This window comes from Lutra lutra, chromosome 11, assembly GCF_902655055.1.
Source record: "Lutra lutra chromosome 11, mLutLut1.2, whole genome shotgun sequence".
Lineage (NCBI taxonomy): Eukaryota > Metazoa > Chordata > Mammalia > Carnivora > Mustelidae > Lutra > Lutra lutra.
Window position 1 is genome coordinate 39,606,525 of NC_062288.1, and position 18,085 is coordinate 39,624,609.

At 43.6% G+C, this 18,085-nt stretch overlaps 1 protein-coding gene across 3 annotated transcripts in view; it reads left to right on the plus strand.

Annotated features, from left to right (window-relative positions):
• Nucleotides 1-18,085, plus strand: part of DYNC1I1 (dynein cytoplasmic 1 intermediate chain 1) — a 301,967-nt gene that overhangs the window by 155,421 nt on the left and 128,461 nt on the right. The window lies entirely within an intron of this gene.

An 18,085-nucleotide genomic window follows, 5' to 3' on the forward strand; every position in this document is an offset into this window, starting at 1 on the left:
CATTCAAGCCCAGAGCCCAGGCACCCCCCCAACTCCTTTTAGCCTCACTTTACTAGTAAAACCAAAGCAACCTCTTTCTACTTCCTGACCTGGAGGTTCTAGCGGAAAGCCTCAGTAAGCCCAAGGGTGCGCATGGCCCCACTCATGGGCGCTTTGATGCTTCCCTCCCACTTGCAGTCTGCTCAGAAGTGAATGCTGAGTTATTTCTGTACCAGGCAAAAAACCTTTTTGTGTAAATAGAGATACAGAATTTGTAGCTGCTACATAATAAGCGTAAGGAAAAAAAAAAAAAAAAAAAAAAAAAAAACCCCAACACAAATAATTCAGTGTATTTCCACGTTACCGTCTTGTTTCCTCTTTCTCGTTCTTCCCCCGTCCTTTTTCTTAAACTCATCACGCTGACCTTTTTCTCTTCCTTTCTCCATTTCGGACTTACTTAAGTGTGTGGCTGAGTCCAGAGTGCAGCTTGGGGAAGGACTGATCACATCAGACCTTCAGTGTCTGCTTATCCAGAGGAGCTCGGCGGAAAGCCAGACTGCAAACCCGCTCTGGTCTCCGAGGAACGGAGCAGCTGCCGGCCTTCATCGGGCACAGTCGTGAATTACCATGAGAGGTCCGAGAACCTTAGCGGGTTCATGCATTCATTCAGGAGATGTTTGCTCAACACTTACCAGGGGCCTGGCTGCTCTAGTTGTGAGGATGCTACAGAGGACGGAGCAAGCCAGCGTTCTTCCGTGCATACCCACGTGTTACAGTGTATTTTCACAGTCTCTTAGGCAAGAGCAGGTGTTTTTAAATTTTTAAAAATGTTTTAATTTTTCTTTTTTATTTTTTCAAGAGCAGTTCTTACAAGTAACTCTAGCATCTTTTAGAAATACAGTCACCAAAGTTTTAATGACTGTAAATATCTCGTTCCCTTTTATGAATCTTCTATTTTTTTTTTTTTAAAGAAATGCCGCAAAATCAAAGTGAACTCTTTTAGTCTCATTTTATGTGTGTAGGACAGCCTTATTGCGGGATGAGTTTTACTTTCTTCTCCCCCATTTCCTTGGCTCTATTGGGCGGGGGGGGGGAGGGCAGAAAAAAGAAAGAAGGAAAAAGAAAGGAAAGAAAAAGAAAAAAGACACATGTTTAGATTTTCGCCACCTGGTTATGGTTAGTTCTTTATTTTAAAATCGCTTTCAAAACAGATCAGACATTACACTGTTAAAAACAATTTTCACTGTCGGTATTGAATATCATACTGCGCTTGTAGTAATAACTGATAGATATCTAGAATAATCTTCAATAGGACTGAGACTATAAAGAACTGTCAATCACTGAGTTTAACTTTAAACACAGATGATTTGAATTCATGTTAGCAGCTCGAGGAAGCCAAGAAGACGGGATGGTGCTGCTTGGAGAAAAGATGATAGGATTACCTCTGCAGTTTGCCTTTCTCGCTGGTCTTTTGAGTCACTAAATCAAGGCAAAGTTTATGAAAAGCCTGTGGCTGAGGTCTCCCAACTCTTCATTCCTGCTGAGATTTTCCTATTATAAATCTGCTGTCAGAAATAAGTGCTTTCCTTGTGACTTAATTCTATGCAGGCCCAAACACCTTGGTTCAACACTTCGGCTGGACGGCCTTGACGGTCTCGAGAGCAGCAGAGACCTCATTAACTTGAGCTGTTACAAAGAAAAGGGGTTCACATGCTCTCTGTCATTCACTGCTCTGGCAACAGCCCACAGATGTGGAAAGAAAACCATGAACTCGAGGGGGGTCATAGGGCCCGAACTTTGAGGGGTGGGAAGGGCGCAGCCGCTGAAGGAGAGAGAGGTAGGGTTATCCATTTAGCAAGAGACAATTTCACTTCTTAATTTTTTCCATGCCACCTCATTTTTAAAAATCGGTTATTTAAAAATATTTCTGTTGCTTCATCATTAGCTACACTTACACTGTCCAGTACAGGAGCCACCAGCCACATGAGGCTATTTAAATTTAAAATAATGAAAATCTAATAAAATTTCAAATCCAGTTCCTCAATTTGTACTCACCTCCTTTCAAGTGCCCCATATACCCATCTGGCTCAGGGCTCTGCAGTCAGACAGCACAGATAGAACATTCCCCTCATCACAGAAATGTCCATTGAATAAGGCTGGTGTAGATGTTTGTAGACTGTCTCTGGGTCTCTGGTCTCTTGACCCCTTTACATCGATCAGGAGTTTAAAAGGTTTAGGCAGTAAGGGCTGAATGCCTTTTTAAGCATAATTTTAATTTTAAGCAAAATTTAAGCATAATTCCATTCTGAATATTCTGATTTTGTGTTAGCTGTCTTCCTGTTAAAGCCATATGGATGGTTGCTTTAATTTCTATGTCTTTGCGTATCATATGTGTCTGTGCTACACAGCTTGTACTCCCGTGGGGGTCCAGTCCGCAAACTGTTCATTATCAGCCCGTAATGGACTAGGTGAGGAACTTGAGCATAAGCGTTTGGACATTCTTATGGGGATTCAGCCTTGCAGCGACTTCCGGTCATTCACGTTGACTGTATTTTATGAAAAGATCAGTCTGTGAGAGAATGGAAATTTTTAAAAAAGAAATAACTGGCCACATCACTTTGCTTGAGAAGCAAAGTTGTTATGAAAACTTTCGCCTTTGGAAACACATTCATCAGTTCACATAAAAATTTCAGACAGGATCAGCTTATACGAGAGGAACAAAAAGCTCAATTCAGAGTAAAAATTATATTAAATGTATAGTTATTTGGCATGACTCTGAACTTAGTCTATAGTAGTTTTCTCCTTCAGCCTTGAATGTATATTAAGGACGTGAAGGCCAGGTGCCCTTTTCTGTAAATCAGCTCCACTTGTATGGAGAACTCTACCACAGGGGGCCGTGACCAGAGCAAGGGGGCAGGGCGTCTGCAATCAAGAGACTGTGCTTGTTTATTATTTTTGGCCAAGTCGGAAAGATTTGTGCTTTAGCTCATAAAAGTTGCAACTACCTGAAAAGTATTACAGTATTTTTTTTCTTTTTCTTTTTCTTTTTCTTTTTTTTTTTTTTATAAAGATACTAGCAGGGCTTGAAAAAAAAGTACTACAGTATTTGACTTGAAAAATAAGTGTCACTGTATCTCAGCACAAAGGAGAAGCTTCCCTGTGCTGTGAAGAGTTGTTCTGTACCATATGGAGTAGGCTTGGCCTTGTTGCCCTTCCATCCCTGCTGTCTGCTCATTTCAGTGCACTCAGCACAGAATATCTGTGGGCTATGCATGTTGAGTTACTGAATAAGTAATATGTAGTATTAAGTGCTTATCTGCTGTCTTCTCCCACTGAATTCTGAGCTTTCCAGGGGAAGGAGCTATGCTTAGCTCCCTTTAGCTCCCCCGACTCACACAGTGGTTACAACACAGTGGAAACAAACACACTTAACGATCAGGTCATTCAATATGATACCAAATCAGTACTTCGATATTTGCCTCATCTGAGTGTTCCGTAGTCCTGGATGTATGGAGTTTAAATTCCAGCAAGGTCAATGACTTGTGTAACCAGAAAACCCTTATTCTGAGCTACTGCTATTCCTCAGATCTAAAACGATAATACTGGCTTGTGTTGGAAACAATATAAGGAATAAATTATTGTGAAATATTTTACTAAGAAATAAGGCTAAAATTCTCATTACATGGACTATTGCTACCAGAAATTAGCCAGTATTCACTGGAGCTTTCCGTAAAGCTTCGTTCCATGTGTCAGAGGAAGTTGGGAATTGCTGCTTGGGCTTGCAGAACCAAAACCTGCTCCTTGCAAAAAAGATCTCAGGGCAGTCTGCTTCCCTCCCCCCATTTCCATTTCTTTGTGTCACATAACTGACCCCAAAATCAACATTCCTCCCCAAATAAATAAACCATTCAGTTTGTTTACCTTCTGCTGCTGCTTACTCATTACCTCAGGATTTCTGTGTTAGTCATTCTCCGGGAGCAACCACTCTCTGGGTCTTGTCTGGGAGTTCTTGACTGGGAGCCCTACTGATCTAAGGAAGGAAGAAGCTGACCCCTGAAGACATATGGATGTTCCCTCCACCAGTGACTCACATGAGCTGGATGTGTCAGGATGGGGGAAATGACTCTTACAGCCCCAAGCCACCTTCTGGAGGCAGCTCTCAGGAGTTAGGAAGCTCATTCCGAGCAACAGAATGTTCTGCTGGCTTATAGGAGATTTGGAATATAGGAATATAGGAAATGATGGGATTTATAGGAGAAAACACAGACAGAAGTAGGCTCTGAAAGGAGTGAAGCTGTCCACCATTAAGCTCACAGAGCTCATCCTCCTGGCCTTGGATTTAAAGCCACATTCAGACCCACGAGAAACACCACCCTTCATGAGAGTTTCCACTGAAATGAAGAAGTATGAGCTGAACATTACCGGCCCATCACAGATGCAGCTGTGTGTCTACAGAGAGCCTGTGGATCTGATATACCGTAAACCAGGATTTCTCAACCTCGGCACTGTTAGCATTTGGGGCTGCTTAAGTCCTCTGTGGGGGGCTGTTCTGTGCATTTTAGACTGTTTAACAACATCACTGGGTTCTACCCACTAGATTCCAGTAGCAACCATCCCCAGATGTGACAACCAAAAACATCTCCAGACATTACCCAGTGTCCCCTGGGGGGCAAGATCACCTTGGATTAAGAACAACTACCATATGAAGATGCTCATAGGGTTCCAGATGTGCTGTTATTTCTCAGAAAGATCTGGTAACTTTGTTTTAGAGGTCTCTGGGAAAATAATTAAGGAATGTATACTTCATTTTATAACCAAAAAGTATGTATACCACCACTTGTATGAGATGCCCAGTTGAGTTCTGAACAAACCAATCAAAACTCTCTTTTCTGGACATGAATTTTATGAGCCAGTCAAATGAAAGTTCTTGCCATGTAGAGAATCTGAAGATAAATCTTATTTAAAATATACCAATAAGAATTGACATTGCCTCTGTCCTAAGATGTGTCTTAAAGAACTTGTTCGTTCGCACAAATGGCTAACAGACACATGAAAAAATGTTCAACGTCACTTGGCTTCAGAGAAATACGAATCAAAACCGCAAAGAGATACCACCTCACACCAGTCAGAATGGCTAAAATTAACAAGTCAGAAAATGACAGATGTTGGCAAGGATGCGGAGAAGGGGGAGCCCTCTTACACTGCTGGTGGGAGTGCAAGCTGGGGCAGCCACTCTGGAAACCAGTATAGAGGTTCTTTAAAAAGTTGAAAATAGGGACGCCTGGGTGGCTCAGTGGGTTAAGCCGCTGCCTTCGGCTCAGGTCATGATCTCAGGGTCCTGGGATCGAGTCCCACATCGGACTCTCTGCTCAGCAGGGAGCCTGCTTCCCTCTCTCTCTCTCTGCCTGCCTCTCTGTCTACTTGTGATCTCTGTCTGTCAAATAAATAAAATCTTTAAAAAAAAAAAAGTTGAAAATAGAGCTACCCTACAACCCAGCAATCACACTACTAGATATTTACTCCAAAGATGCAAATGGAGTGATCTGGAGGGGCACCTGCTCCCCAGTGTTTATAGCAGCAATGTCCACACTAGCCAAACTATGGAAAGATTCCAGATGTCCATTGACAGGTGAATGGGTAAAGAAGATGGAATATTACTCAGCCATCAAAAAAAGAAATGTCTTGCCATTTGCAATGATACGATAGAACTAGAGAGTATTATGCTAAGTGAAATAAGTCAAGCAGAGAGACAGTTATCATATGATTTTGCTCATATGTGGAATTTAAGAAACAAAACAGAGAAACATAGGGGAAAATCAGAGAGGGAGACAAACCAAAAGAGACTCTTAACCATAGGAAGGAAACACACTGAGGGTTGCTGGAAGGAGGGGGGTGGGACAACAGGGTGACGTGTATTAAGGGAGGGCACGTGATATGATGAGCACAGTTGCTATATACAACTGATGAATCACTGAACTCTATCTCTGAAACTAACACTGTATGATAATTAACTGAATGTAAATCAAATAAAAAAAACTTGTCTGTTAATTTAGCATGCAGAAATATTTATTAAGCATCTAATTCATGCCAGGCATTTGAGCAAGACAAATCATAACTGCTCTTTATTTGTTTAGACCACAGTGAAGACAGATAGACAGTCATCAGTTACTGATAGATGGCTAGGTTGCTCTACACAGAGAAGCAGCTAAATGAGACAGGGTTTGGGGAAAGTGTTCCAGAGCAGATGAAGTTGAAGCTATATAGCTATGTTTTGAAGGATAAATAGGAGTTAACTGGATGAAGAAGCTGGCAAGAATGCCCAGGCAGAGGGAGCAATCTGTATGCAGGCTCAGAGGGGTCAGGTATTACAACACTGAGAGCTATGAGAGGCTCTGCCTGAGCAGACGGTTCCCTGGGGCAGGGCAGGAAATGCAGTGAGAGAGTCAGAGCCAGATCTTGCAGGGGCTTTGGGTGCTGAGCCTGAAGCCATGGCGGAAATGCACTGGCAGGATTGTAGCGGGGACCGGACCTCTTGGCAGCTCCCTTAAGCAACATGATAGGGGATAAATGGAAGGGCTCAGACCGGAAACAGACCTGTGAGGAGGGAGCAGCAGTAATTCGGGAGAAATTGATAGGGATCTAAAACAAGACCATGGCAGTGGGTTAAGGAGAAAGAGAGAGAAGTAGAGCTTTTAGAGATTAAAATAAAATCTATCGGTTGATTGAATTTGGAGACTTGACATAGAAGGGACATTTCTAATGGATCCCATGCAGAATTCTGGCTTAGCCGGATCATTGATGGGTTTTTGATCCCAAAGATAAGAGAATCCGGGAATATCCATTTGGAGAAAGAACAGTGAGACAGACTGGTTAAAACCTTGAGTTCTGAAATTAAGTTTGACCTGCATTTATAGTCCCAGTTCTGCTATCTACCAACTGCATGAACTAGCTTGGCTTGCCTAACTTCTCTGAGCCTGGCTTTCCTCACTCATTAAGTGGGGCTAACAGTAGTACCCACCTGATAGGTTTCTGTAAGGAGTAAGTGAGATAACCATTAGGAAGAATGACACCTAGCACTTATTAAGTGCTTAATAAATGTTAGGCACGGTGTGAAGAATGGCCCTCTGGTTGTACAGTGCAGCATCCCAGAGCCCAGGTGCCCAACTTCAGAGTTTGTGCTTGGAACCATCCTCACATCCTGCCTCCAGTAGGCAAGTGCAGATCAATTAAACGGTTGCAGCGTGGCCTGCACTAGGGGAGCAGTTTGTCATAAGGATGACAAACTAGGCAGGAGATTAATCACAGGAGATCTTCTGTGCCAGACTAGGGAGTTTGACCTTGATCATATGTGAAGAATGAAGAAATACTGGGATTTTAAGCAAGGAGAATACTGTCACAAATTTTGGTTTAGTTTAGTTTAGATTTCATTTATTTATTTGTCAGAGAGACAGAGAGAGAGAGTGCGTGCCCAGGCAGGGGAAGTGGCAGGCAGAGAAGCAGGCTTTCCACTGAGCAAGGAGCCTGATGTGGGACTTGATACCAGGACCCTGGGATCACGATCTGAGCTGAAGGCAGACGCTTAACTGACTGAACCACCCAGCCGTCCCACAAATTTCATTTTAGAATAATCACTTCAACAACAGTGTGGAAGGGCTAACCTAATACCACACAAAGGAGTTAGAGGAAAAGGCCCTTTTCCTTCCTTGTTCTTGTCTCCCTGACCGTATAGAAAACTTTATTTGCCAACTTGCTTTGCTTATTTACAAGTAAAGGGGAAATAAAACAATGAGGAAAACATGAGGTGTTCTGAGTGTGTTGGCATGAAATTTCTATTAGTTGGTCCCCATGAGCTGCAGATAATGTGGATCCGGAAGGCTTCACTTTGCCTTAAAAGGCCGATCCTTGACACTGTACAAAGCAGGGAAGGAAGTGCCTTTGTAGTTGGAGAGGAGCAACCAAACCTATGGGACCACAGCAGGCTCCAACCCAGATGCTAAACCCTATATCGTCTAGACCTGTTGGAGCGATTTGGTCTAATTAGCTATCCAAAAAAGAATCTTCAAATTTTAATAGTGCATAGTCGTGCTTGCAAACTTCCCTCTGCCAAGTATGAGCTCTAGAAGTGAGGGTTCGAGGGCCCACAGTGGCTTGGCTGGAGGCCGTGAGGGTGTTTTAATGACTTTGTATGGTTTAATGACTTCATTCAGGAAGAAACATTTGGATTAGAGAGGGGTGATCAATGAGGTAGTAGCCATCTTGACAGGTGAAGCTTGACGAGAGCATGTCAGATAATCTGCAGAGGAGTATTTCTGCTTCAAATCTAATTGGAATTGGCACTTTCCTTTCTCTCTTTGACAGTCTTGCTACTAGAGCATGAGGGGTGGGGAGAGCTCTGGGGGACAGCTGGCAGATTTGAGTTCCAATCTAAGCTCTGACTAGCTGGCGGTGGGAACTTGGGCAGAGACTTGAACTCCATGGATGGCCATAGCTCAGGCATTAAGAGAAAAGACTCGGTCATTAGGAGGGAGGAAAAAGAAAGGGAGGAGGAGGAAGAGGGGAAGGGAGAGGGAGGAAAGAAGAAGAAAATGAGAATGGTGATTTCCAATGACCTAGTTTGTGATCTAATTATCTGAGCACCTCTCTCTGTGGTTCCTAATCTCCCAACAGTACTTCCATCATTCTTTATGGATCTTTGCAGGTGTACATCGTTATGACTCTGAGATTCTGTGAAAGTTCTAGGAATGATTTGGAATGGCAGAAGATGATGGCAAAGCCTTCCTGTATTATAGGAGGTGATATTTCAAAATCCGGAGGCTGCCTCAACAGAAGCCAGAGGCAGGAGTGAGGATTGGTGTGTGTCATACAAAAAATCTGTGATGATCAAATCACAGTGGCCATGTTTGTTTTGTTCTCCTTTGCTGGTCCACCTGAAGACTGCTTTATAGCTAGGACTGAAGCCGTAGCCTGTCTGGTACTGCTACTGGGTAATGTTTATTTTTAAATCTAGTGATTTTGTTGCTCTCACTGCTCCATCAAATCCCCAGGCTTTAGCCTAGCTTTCAAGCTGTCTGTCGCCTAGCTTCCTGCCTTACCACCACTCTTGTCTCTTGCTCCCTTGTTGTCCAGCTTTCTTCCCTCACCCTGGAATGTGTGTTCATTCTCTCCTGACTTCACACCTTCCTTCCTCATGTACCCAGAATGATTCAGCACAGAAACAAGGGGTTCCTTTATGGCCCAAGCCCTGGGCTCAGAACTGGGAGGACAGAGAGAAGTCCATACTGAATTTAATGTTCATATGCTTTTGAAGAGCGAAATATGGGGTGGAATGGAAACCCAGAACATCTCACCTAGAGCATATACATGTCACCACCCATCTGCTTGCCCATCTAATCTGCTTTCTGAAGCCAAGCTCATGCCTGCAGGAAACCCCAGTCTACCTGAGTGCTCATCTAATGACCCACAGCTGACACACTCACTCTAGTCTCGACAGGACTTAGACTCCCTCTCACACAATTTGAATCTTTATTTTCTATTCTGTTGATAATGTGTGAGGTGCTTTGCACTCTTCATCCCCAAATCCTACCACAACCCCACAATAACTGTCTCTGTGGGTCTTTCCAGCCCTTTGTTTCTATGATGAGTCTTAACTGGAATGTCTCTCTTCTCTTTTCTATTGCATAATCTTCTTCCAACCTTGCACATTTTTGTGGCTGGGTGGGCCATGGGACATAATTATTATTACAATTACCCGACCTTAATAACTAACACCTTGTAGCCTTTTAACCACCAACAAAGCATCTCTAGATCCATTATCTCATTGTTTTACACAAGAACTTTGTTATGTAATTAGCGCAGATATTAATTAGCATCCCTGATTTACAGAGGAGAAAATAAATCTCACAGGAGCTTAGAAACCCATCTTTTGCATATCATATTACAAAAGGTCATAAATAAGATCATGTTGCCCCTGTGCTATCTCTGGGGAAGAAATGTGTAAGTAATTTACCTACCTCAGAATTTCTGATGGGAAAATCATCCGCCTGGGTTATGTCACTGCTTAGTACCTAAGGTTCCTTAACCCTCTTTGACATTAGCTGAAGCCTTGTGGATTTACAGTGCTTCTTCTCAACAGAGAGCTGAGCGGATCAAGAGTAGCAAATGTGTATGACCCCACTTACCCTGGTATTTATCCTTATATTTACTCCTCTGTCCATTGTTATGCATTTGCAATGCTCTTTCATATTCTTGGAAAAATAATCTGCATTCCTATCTCTCCATCCTGGTGAGAGGAATGGTACCACCATTCCTCAAGATCCCACTAAAATTAAACTCCACAAAAAATCTGCTTCCTTTTCTTCTCTCTCTGCCTGTACTCTCTCTGTCAGCAGTCAACTTTACCCCTACCTACCGAATTCCCATAGCATGTCTCCGAGCAGTCTCTCTTCTGATGTAGATATTTACATGCAGTTGTCATTATCTTGCTCAAATGCCCAAGTCTTTGAGTTCAAGCATCTCTCTAGATTCGTTTCTGTGGCCCTAATTGAGACGGAGCCCATGCTTTGCACATAGCAGGTTCTCAAGACCATGCGTCCAGTTGTAATCAAGAGAAGAATTATTATTTAAAAGAGCAACTTCATTTGGGTGAGGACACCCAGCATGAAATGAAAATAACTGAGAACAGGCAAAAAAAAAAAAAAAAAGAAAAAGAAAGAAAAGAAAAAAAAATCAGGACTGCATGCTCTAACCGCCTGACAGATTCTCCATTCCAGATAGGACGCTAGTGGTCATTGTGTCTGTTGTCCCAGTGTCATTTTTACATTCACACTGAGCCTTTGACGTGAAATCTCTCCTAGCACCGCTGAGGTGGTTCTTCTGTTTGGGGGGTGGGGGTGTTCAAGAGAAAGTTCCGGAGTCTCAGGTGAAGGGCTGCTCCATTTATTCTCTAGCAATTCAGATTCCTTTGACCAACTTGGTGTTTCAGCAGCTTGAGAAATGAAGGAAAGAACCATGTCTGTCTAGACTGACCAGAAAGTAAAAACAAGGAGCACTTTGAAATCTGTGAATCTGACCACAACTGAGAGTTGTACTTAGTCCAAGTAACTGGAAAATCAGTTTCTTGGATTAGACAAATGCTTCCCTTAAGACTCTCAAACTGCCAGCTTTCTTCTTTTATAATTAATAGAAAATTATTGCACTGACAGACAAGGGACTTCATATTTGAGCCAATGGGAAAACTTGACGTTGAAGCCAGGGGAAATAATTCAGCCCCAAATAGAGTTGTTAATGCCGGGATAAAAGCAAACAAGTGTGCTAATGATCTTCCCTTAGAATTGGATGGTGATGAATTTTGATATATTTCCAGGTGGAAAATATATCAGTTCTCTCTGGGCCAGGGACTGGACACTCGAACGAGAAAATGCTGAAATGAAAAGTACTCACATGATCTCATTTCCACTTTCTAGAGGATACAAATGCTGAAAAGAGAGTTAGTTCCCATTTCAAGGAACAAGATCTTCGGGTTAGAGGCATCCATGACAAGATGGTAGTGAGGTAGGAGGAGCCCTGATTTCCTTGACCGGGACCGCCATCCCTTGGCTGGCTATAGGAATCACATGCTGGTTTCAAGATGTAGCCCTTCTTTGCTGTTCTTCATGTGTTCAGTCTTCCAGCAAATATTTATTGCCACTTACCACACACCCTGCTCTTCTCTGGGTGCTTTGGGTATAGCAAAGAAAGGTCGCAGTCCCATCGGAGCCTTCCCATTCTGTGGGAGGAGACAGCAGATGCATATGTAAGTAAATGTGTAAGATCAGTTAGTTATCCATGCTATGAAATGAAAAAAAAAAAAAAAATCAGGGTCAGAGGAAAACAAGGGCCGTGCGCCAGGGCAGAATGGGGTGAGGCATTGCTGTGTTATACAGGTTGCCTAGCGAAGACCTCACAGATGATATGACATTTGAACAAGGACCCTAAAAAGGAAATGAGGAAGACACGTGCATACTTGAACAGAGAGTGTTTGTGGCAGAAGGAATAGCAAATGCAGAAGCCGTAAGATGTGAGAGTTCTTGGCAAGACCAAGAAGAGCCTGGGGGCAGCTGGCTCGGTTGAAGCAGGGTCAGCAAGGGAAGAGTGTAAGCCACGCATTAGGATCTGGGGTGGGCACATGCTGTAGGCACAGCTTCTTGTCCTGGTGAGAACAAGTCTGAGCAGACCGCCCTGCAGGAAACAGGAACACTTCTGACTCCACACATGTAGCGTGAAGCAGCCTCCTCACGGTGCTCAGACCATACAGAAATTGAAAGAGGCAAGGAAAGAGAAGCGGGGGGTCTCTGTGATAGAACCTGGGTGGCCGCTGTGTTTTCAGCTGTGCCGCAGAAGGACTTTGCCACTTCGTGAACCTTGTTCTCTGCCGGTCACCCTTATTCTCTCCTTCAAACCCACTGAGACATCGCCAGCCCTCAGAGCCTCATTCAAGCAAGGACAAGACAGTGGGGACACCGTGTTGAAACAGAATAGGATTTGGAACTTCAGAATCTTGGGTTTGAAGTCTGCCTTTATAATTCAGTAGCTGGGTGACTTTCAGCCAATCATGTCACTTCTTTGAGTTTCCATTTCCTCATCAGCATCATCAAATGTGCTTTAAGTAGATTCGCCAATTAAAAAATCAACATTATCCAAAGAGGGCAATTCTGTAATCAACAACTGAGGAAACTGGCTCAAGGGATTAAGGAAGCCATCAAAGGTTGCGATGAGATGGCAGAAGCAGGATTTGAACCTACGTAGCATGGCACAGGGCTCACGCACTTAGCTCTTGTTACCATGCACGACAGTGTGCGTGCCACAAGAGATCACGTAGAGAAAATACAGAACACACAGTAGGGACTCGGTAATTATTGGCAGCTGGCTGTTTGTACTTGACCAGGTTGTAAGTAACAGAGAAACTAGCCAGAACAGCTTAAGCCAAAAGGAAACTTGTTGGTTCTTACAAATAAAAATCAAGACCCCAGATTCTAAACACAAGCTGGCTGCAGCATGCGGTTCAGTTTAGGTTTCAGACTGTTAGTTACCACCATCCGCCTCTTGGCCGTGTTTTATCTGTTGATTCTTGGTCATGCCCTATATGGGGTGGCAGGACAGCTTCGTTTCCACATTACTGTAATACCAGGCCTGTGGAGGAGATGGGGAGGGCGACATGTGTCCTGGTTTAGCCAGAACGGTCATGCAGTCCAATATGAAAGAGTATCCACCTCCACCCGCACGTCCCAGTTGGCCCTGACCATCCCCATTCGTACCTGCCAGCCGTGCTTAAATATCCATCGCCTCCTCCCTCTCTCTCAGAAGTACCCCAGTTTGGACACTGGATTACATGATCATTCTACTGATTACCAGAGAAAATACTGAGATTACGTCTCATTGGCCATTGTCCCAGATACAAAGTTATCCCCTGAATCTTTTTTTTTTTTTTAAGATTTTATTTATTTATTTGTCAGAGAGAGAGAGGGAGAGAGAGCGAGCACAGGCAGACAGAATGGCAGGCAGAGGCAGAGGGAGAAGCAGGCTCCCTGACGAGCAAGGAGCCCGATGTGGGACTCGATCCCAGGACGCTGGGATCATGACCTGAGCCGAAGGCAGCTGCTTAACCAACTGAGCCACCCAGGTGTCCCTATCCCCTGAATCTTAAGTAGGATTTATTTAGCTGGGAGTGGGGAGGGATGGGAGACCAAAGAAGAATAGAGGGACTGTTAGTCCAAGAGGTGGATTCTGGGTGGTCAAAGCCACAAATGTCCATTACAGTTCCTTTTTCTTCCTTTGTGCAATTTGGTAGGATTTAGCAGGAAACTGAGAGAGTTTGGGAGTTGGGAGAACATGGGTTTGAATCCTGGCTCTGTTGCTTCCTCTAGCTCCATGACCCGAGTCAGATCGTCTTCCCGTTTTAAGCCCAGTTTTCTCATGTGTAGAGAGAACTCACTGTGTCTGTGTCGGTGAGTTATTATGAGGATTAAATAGGTTAATTGACATAAGATCTGAGAAATTGATAGCTCTTGTTTTTCCATGATGCCTAGAAGAGATCCAAGCATATATTAGGTGTCAAGTAAATATCTAGTGACCAAGGACCAGGACAAGAAACAAAGGACCATGACCTTTTCAATAAATACTCAAGAGTCTGTCAGTGATGACGAGACCTAGTGATCAAGGAAAGGAACCTTACAATTTGAGATTGAATTGAGGAGATTTGGGATCCAGCTAAAACAATGAGAAACCACTGGGAAAATGTACTCTTTAGAACTAAAGAAATGATATTATTTGCTTTCAAACAGTTAAAAAAAAATACTTAACAACCATACTGGGGTAAATAAATATGAATAATTACTGTGTCCTTCTCCCAAGAAATGTAAAGATGTAGAGTCTTGGGTAGAGAAGTAAACACATAAAAGCACAGGGATGTCCTACTTAAATACAGAGTAGATAAAGTGGAGAATGAGAAAAGCCACCATCTTAGTTCTTTGGATGAGGAGAAAGTAGTAAAGATACCCAACTGAAGGGCTTTGAAGGGCTCAAAGGGGGAAGAAATCCCTTCCAGTAAGGGAGAACAGGAGAGATTTGATGACCTGGAGGTCATTTGAGTCAGACCTTAAAGTAAATCTGGATCTTACAGGTGGGGAAGATGTGAAGGTATCTCAGGCCTCAGGCACTCCAGCCAAAATCTTGCCCTTGTGCTTTTGCTTCCTCTACCGAGAATGCTTTGCCCACCTATCCACAGGGCTTGGTCCCTCACTTCCCTGGGGCCCATTTTCAAATGCCATCTCTCCATACGGACCTCTCGAGCTACCTGTGTAAAAATCGTGATACCCACTCTCTTTCCTGCCTTGCTTTTCTCCTTGGCTCTTGAAATTCCCTAACCTACCACATTCCACAGACTCTCATTGCTTATCTTGGCCACTATCTCTCCCCTCTTCTAGAATGCAGGCTCCATGAAGGCAGGAAGTTTTGTCTGTCTTGTTCCCCGCCCGTGTCCCCAGCACCTGGAAGAGTGCCGGACACATAATTAAGTACTCATATTTTGTAAAAGGAAGGAAAGGAGAGAGTCTAGGTGAGGGAGAAACATGAACCAGAGGGTGGAAAGAATGTGGAAGTTAGGGTAGCAGACACAGTATCAATAGAGGAAATTCAGGCAAGAAGAACATGGTGGGGCCAGACCCTAGAGGACTGGCAGATGTGGTCCAGGAAGCCAGCTTTGATTCTGCATGTGATGAGAACTCTCAAGGCTTTCGCTAGGAAATGTACAGAAACAGTTCTGTGCTCATCAGACTGTGGTGTTTGTAGCAAGGTTCGGCAAAGAGGAAGGCTGGAGGTGAGAGAGTCAAAGAGATGGAAGTAACAAGATTTGATCCTGTGAAGAAAAGGAATGCTAGAGAACGGGTACCGATGGGTGACCTGTATGTGCCGTGATTGATGTGACAGCTGCTCTGACATTAATAGTCAGAGCTGCCAGTTCTTAGAGATGGGAGACAGCACTTTCTCCTTAAGAACAATTTCTTTATAGGCAACACAATGTTTCTAAATGACTTTTACTTACTTTTCTCTGTTTTTACTACTTACCATAACGCAATAACTGTTTCAGTACCTGGAGACCTTGAGCTTTACCTTCCTCTGGGACGTATCTGCCTTTGCTGCTCAAAGTAGAAATGATGACTTCTCTCTCCCCGGGAGCCCCGTTTTCCTGTCGCAAGCAGTGCTCCTACCAGGAGGAAGTGCAGAGATTGCACATTTGGAAAAATGGGAGAGGAGACAAATAGAGTATAAGGTTATCCAAAATGAAAAGTAGTTAGCACAAGGGATTTAAATCTGAAAAAGGGAAACTAGAGCTTCTCCCTTTCCAAGCAGCCAAGAATGACATTTGCAAGTGTTTTTTAATTAATGCCCAGAGCGTGTGTGTGTGTGTGTGTGTGTGTAGACATCTATACAGATAAGGTTATTGAGGATAGAGTCTGTGCCCTGTACAACTCCAGGAACCCCTAGTCCCATATTCACATGGAACCCAAGGGGAAGGCTGCTTTCTGGAGCTTCGCAATGGACGGTTGTGTTTCCAGGAAACACTGGTGGAACAGTGAAAGGGTCAACAAACCTTCCAAGAAGGCAGAACAGAGGACTGATTTGAGGGTTGGCCCCACTCTTTCAAAATCTTTCTCTTTCTCAGGTCCTGCTTTAGTTTGCCATTAGAGGTGAATTTATTTGTGTTACTATTCTCTATACCATCCAGCTGCTCTCATCTGTGGCAGAAGACTCCATGACTTCGTGCGGAAGCTTGAAGAGACGGGGGCCGGAAAAATATAAAAGACAAAAGAGGGGGAGGACGGAGGGTGCCATTTCATGCACAGTGGAGTCAAGTACTAGTCTGCTTTGAGCAGCATTGGAGAATTAAGTTGGGGTGAGATGGGAATAGGCCTTAAATGCTGAGCCAATTTAGGCATTAGGGGGGTATTCAAGGTTTCTAACAAGGGAAATTTATGGAAATACGGATCAATCAAGCCTTCCCATAACCAAACATCAGATGGTCTAGTTACCCATGGGCTCCCACCTGGGCATCTCCAAGAAGGGCATCGTTCTCTTCCTGGTCTCCATCCTTCCATACTCGCTGGCTAACCCACGTCAGCTTGGTTCAACACATATTTACTGCATACGTGTTATCTATCAGCCACAGTTACGAGTGGCAGAAACAGCTGCTAAAAAGTACTATTCTCTGGCTTCCTCTCCGTTTTGAACATTTGCTTTCATTTCCTCCCATTTGCAATGCCTTGGGTGTCATTCCACCAGGAAGTACGCTTTCCAAGTACTGTCATGTTAGAGCCTTAGGAGAGAACTGATGTGGCCGACAGTGCTAACAGGAGCGCTCTGTACGATGAGAAATGTATGTTTTCTTTACTCTGGCCAGATTTTTCTAGACCAGAAAGTGAAGGCTTTTTAAATATTAGCATGTAGTATATTTAACAAAGTGCTTACTGAAAATCCCACAAAATATGTCTTTCCTGCATATTTTTAAAGCACAGAGGCTCACCTCGGTTTGTGTAAGCATTCAGTGGTGTGCGTTATACTTTATTTTGGCCGCCGTGGTACAGATCGGGAGGGTGGCTCTCTTTGGACTCCTGGCAAAGTCGGCTAACTGTACACAAAGTTGGTCCAAGGCTAGGGTGACTTGTGAGTTCTGTGCGAGAGCCCTCACTGTCTGCTGTATAAACACATGTCTAAATTCAGTCCGGTTCCTCGTGCCCACTGGCAGCAGAACCCTCCTAGGACAAGTTCTCATCGTCTGCTGCTTGGGCTCCATCTCTAGTTTCCCTTCTTACTGTCTCCCTCATTCCAGGCTTCCCCAATACCCTCCAACCTCTGTATTCTTAAACAAAATCAGACCTATTCTCTTGTGTTTTTAAAAGGCTCTGGTTTTCCTGTAGGGATGGTTGGCAACAATAATTTTTATCAAGAGGCCATCTCTTGAATATATTAGAATGTGCATAAAGGGCTGGCTGGGCAGGAGATAAGTGAGGTTTCAGAAGCCATACCTGTCATTACCAGTGTCTTGAATTCCTTCTGAAATTTTAAATAATGTGGACTAAATAAGATTTTTGTTGATTAAAAGGGGGCTACTGATCTCCAGAAAGAAGTCCAAACTTGCTCTGTCATGTAGGGTCCTACATGATATGGTTCATAACTATCTTTCCAGGTCAAGCACCTGTCTTGATGTCGTTCATCTCAGTACTTGACATTGATGATCCTAACAAGAGAGGTCTTTGGGGATTTTTCGTCTGCTTGTGGAGATAGGTGCATAAACTTAATTTCAGGTGGTCTGGGATGTGTCCTAGAGGTAGAGTGGTGGAACAGTGAAAGAGTCAACAAATCTTGTTGGGAGAAAGTGTTAAAGCTCCTGAATTGCCTGCATGGGCTAGTGATAATTACCTCCTGAATATTGACAGGAAGACCAACCCAGACACAAAAGATTTACATGCAGTGTTTTTGAGGCATGAACCTACCAGGACACTGGGTGATTGTGCATTGTCCAGAATGGAAGATGAGATGGAAAATACAAGGAGGAGTTATGGGATTTTATACT